The following is a 5000-nucleotide window of genomic DNA, read 5'->3' as shown; positions in this document are numbered from 1 at the left end:
TCTCTCTCTTCTCTCTCACTCCTCTCTCTCTCTCTCTTCTCCCCCCCTCCTCTCTCTCCTCATCCTCCCCTCCTCTCATTCCTCTCTCTACCCATCCTTCCCTCATCTCTCGTCGAACTCTCTCTCTTTCCTTCCTTCCCTCTCTCTTTTTATCCAGTCTCATTTATACCAAGAGAACCAAGTATATAGACACTGAAAAGAAAAAAAAAAGCGAGGCTCAAGTTTCTAAAATGTAACTTAAATGGAAATGAAAATAGCCTTCTCAAAATCCATATATTTCTTCTAAGTTAACCTTCCAACTTTTCTGTAAGGTCGAAAGTAAGAAAGTTTTGTAGGAATTCAACTTATGGAACTCGTATTTTACATTAATATTCCATGTGATTTTCTTTTATTTCCATGTGATTTTCTTTCCTATTTTTTTTTTTTTCTTCTTGTTAGGAGGGGAGGTGGTGGGCGGTGGGGGGCGGGGGACCCTAGATACTCTAACATAATGAGAAAGGTAAAATTAATACAATATCATCCTACATCCTTTTGCAAATCCTATTCAACATAAAAAAGTATACGTATCCCATTATTGCATTATATATCAAGATAATAGAGACTATTTTGTGTGATTCTTCGACCTAGTTTCCCACCTCCTTTCTGTTTCGGTTGGATTCTAGATTTTTTTTTACAGAAATCGGTCATGATAATGATACATATCATGAATTAATGATATCTAAAGTAGTAATGATAGCGATTATAATGACGAGGTTGGCGAAAAAAAGACGTATAAGGACGTTGTATATATATATATATGTGTGTGTGTGTGTACATATATATGTATATATATATATATATATATATATATATATATATATAGAGATAGATATAGATACACACATACACACACACACACAAACACACACACACATATATAGATACTTATATATACATAAACACACACACATACACACACACACACACACACACACATATATATATATATATATATATATATATATATATATACATATATACATATATATGTATATACATATATACATACATTCATATATAAATATATATATATATAAAGAGGTATATATAAAATATATTTATGTATGTATGTATGTATATATCACTCATATATATATATATATATGTATGTATGTACAGATATATTTATATATATATATATATATATATATATATATATATATATATATATATGTATGTACAGATATATATATATATACATATACATATATATGTACATATATACATATATATATGTATGTATATATATGTATATATATACATATATATATATATATTCATGTATATACATATATATATATTTATATATATATGCATATATATATCTATGTATATATATATATATATATATATATATATACATATATATATGTGAGAAAGATGTTTGAATGCAGTAACGCATTTTAATATATATATAGAAATTTTTACCTCCCTGACCGGGACTCGAACCCGCGCCGTAAGATTGACAGGTACGGTGGTGAGACCGTTCGGCTACTCGACCCACTAAAAGAATTGTCCAACCAGGCGCCTTAAGAGACGTCATGGGACTTATCTATGTGCTCTTAGCAGAGCAGTGATAGCGAATTTTCACGAACAATTCCCGCGAGCACTCGGCAGCAATAGAATCACAAATTCAAGTCCCAAATCAGGTTACCGAGGTTATATATATATATATGAGAAAGATGTTTGAATGCAGTAACGCATTTTAATATATATATATATATATAAATTTACCTCCCTCACCTGGACTCGAACCCGCGCTGTAAGATTGACAGATACGGTGGTGAGACCGTTCGGCTACTTGACCCGCTAAAAGAATTGTCCAACCAGACACCTTAACCCACTTACGACGGGGGCATTCCAGCCTTGAATGTCACAATGCCAGGGCGTTCGAATTATTAGGCCTAAATCAATTAAATGGCTAGCACAATACTGTGCCCGGCTCCCGCCCCGGCCCGCCCTTGCCACTGGCTTTTGAATGCGCGGTACAGTACTGTACCCCCGCGTCCTCCCCGCCAACGCCTCCCGCGCCCTCCCCCCCACACCGTCCTGTCCAGGGTGGGAGAGGGTTAAGAGACGTCATGGAACTTACCTATGTGCTCTTAGCAGAGCAGTGATAGCGAATTTAACGGACAATTCCCGCCAGCACTCGGCAGCAACGGAATCCCCTGATGCGCGTGACGCACAAATTCAAGCGACCCGTCCCAATCAGGTTACCAAGGTTATATATATGTGAGAAAGTAACCTGAATGGGGACTTGAATTCAAGTCCCCAATCAGGTTACCGAGGTTATATATATGTGAGCAAGTACCCTGATTTGGGACTTGAATTTGTGATTCCGTTGCCGCCGAGTGCTCGCGGGCATTGTCCGTGAAAATTGTCCGTGAAAATTCGCTATAGTAGCACCTCTACGCCCCCACATCTCCCCAACTCTCTTCCCACTGCTCTGCTAAGAGCACATAAGTAAGTTCCATGACGTCACAAAATTCATAATGGAGATTAAGGCGTTTGGTTAGACAATTCTTTTAGCGGTCGAGCACCGTACCTGTCAATCTTGTAAGCGACGGCGCGGGTTCGAGTCCCGGTGAGGGAGGTAAAAATTTCTCTGCGCTCTCCATACCGGTCTCTCTCCGGTCTCTCTCTCTCTTTATATATATATATATATATAGATATATATAGTAATATATATCATATATATATATATATAGATATAAAAATTATATATATATATTCATATATATTTATATGTATAATATATAAATATAATATATATATATTTATATATATATATGTTTATATATATATATATCTGTATGTACAGATATATATATATATATATATATATATATATAAATATATATACAATACATATACATATGTATGTATGTATATATATATTTATATATCTATACATATACAAATATATATGTATATATATATACATGTATATATACTTAACATATATATATATGTATAATATAGACCATCATTATATATATATTAATATATATATAATAATAAATATATCATATTAAATATCCTATATATATATATATAAAATATATATATAAGGGAAAACAAAAAAAAAAAAAGCCCCCACCCCCCCCCGCCCTGTATAACCACAAAAACGCTTCATAACGATCGAATAAAAAACGGCAATAATATACTTTCCCATCGCGTGTCTTCGCTTTTCGGGAAGATTTCCTCTAGAGTTTTCTTTCATCAAAGTCCGCCCACAAAGCAGATCCTTTTCATTATAAGTTTGCTGAGGAAGTTTGTTTAAAAAAAAAGAGAAAAAAATACAAATAAAAACCGTATTAACTATAAAAGTCTTCCTTGTCTTTTTTTGTTTTTGTTTTTCGTTTTTCTTTTCTCAATTTTTTTTTTCAATGTTATTAAGCCATTCTGGGAATAACAATGAAAATATTTAGTGTATCGTAGCGGCTGAAAGTTTGTCCTGAAATTCTTCGTCAGAATTATTATCAATAGAAATAAAAAGGATATTCTCATTATTTTCATCCTTGATGTGCTATGATTTTCTAGTCTTGTTTACTTTGAAAAAATTACAGATTGTATGACATTCTTAAGCAGCTTTGGTAACAGGGAAATATTATGCTCTTTGTCAAGTCTGTGTAACAAAAGCCCATATTCTTTGCTTATTATTCCAAGAAGGAGTATGAAAACTAAAGCCTATAATAGATATCACAATGTCTATAGTTTATTATAAATTGATGGCAAAAAGTCTTTATGTGCATATATACAAAAACATGTGTGTGTGTGTGTGTATATATATATATTATATATAAATATATATATATATATAAATATATATATATATATATACATATATATGTATATATATATATGTATATAAAATATATATATATATATAGATATTATAATATATATATAAAAATATATATACTATATATATATATATATATGTATGAATATACACATGTATGTATATATATATATATATATTCTTATATCAATATATATATATATAAATATACATATATGGTATATAAATACTATATATGTATATATATATATAAATATATTATATATATAAATAAATAGAATATATATATATATGTGTGTGGTATTGATATATATATATAATATTTATATATATAATTTATATATATATATAAGTATTTGTCTGTGTGAGTTATATATATATATATATATAGATATATATATTTTAAAGATATATAGTTTATATATATAATATATGTGTGTGTGTGTGTGTACATATTATATCAATACATACAAATACATACACACACACAACACACAACATATAAAAATATGTGTGTAGTATATATATAATATATATATACGATATATATATATATATTATATATATATATAATCTTAAATATATAGCAATATTATAATACAATTATATATATATTCATATATATATATATTATACTATATATATATATATATATATATATACATATATATAGCTGTATATATATATTAAATCGAATATATATATAAAGATGATATAAATATATATATATATATATATATTATACCTTTTATATTATAATATATATATATATTTTTATATATATATCTATAATTATATAAATAATATATATCTATATATATATAATATATAGTATATATATATAACAAGGTATGTTATTGTGATAATATTACTAAACTGTATATAAATATATATATATATATATATAAATATATCAAATATGTATCTACGTATATGTATGTTCTTACAATATATACACCATGGCAAAATTTCCTAATCTTTCTGCTCCCTTGTTCCTCTCCCTTTTTCCCCTTAGTCTTCCGCACTCCTCTGAGCAACTCCCCCCGCCACAGCCGTCCTATTTTACCCAAATTTTTTTTCCAACGTCGACACACAGGTACGTACACACATCCTAATCCAATTTGCTATAAGCACCTGTTATCAAGCGAGTTTAACT

Source organism: Penaeus japonicus, unplaced genomic scaffold (assembly GCF_977035675.1).
Source record: "Penaeus japonicus unplaced genomic scaffold, GWHDUDI00000001_assembly GWHDUDI00000022, whole genome shotgun sequence".
Taxonomy (NCBI): Eukaryota; Metazoa; Arthropoda; class Malacostraca; order Decapoda; family Penaeidae; genus Penaeus; species Penaeus japonicus.
This window is presented reverse-complemented; position numbering follows the sequence as displayed.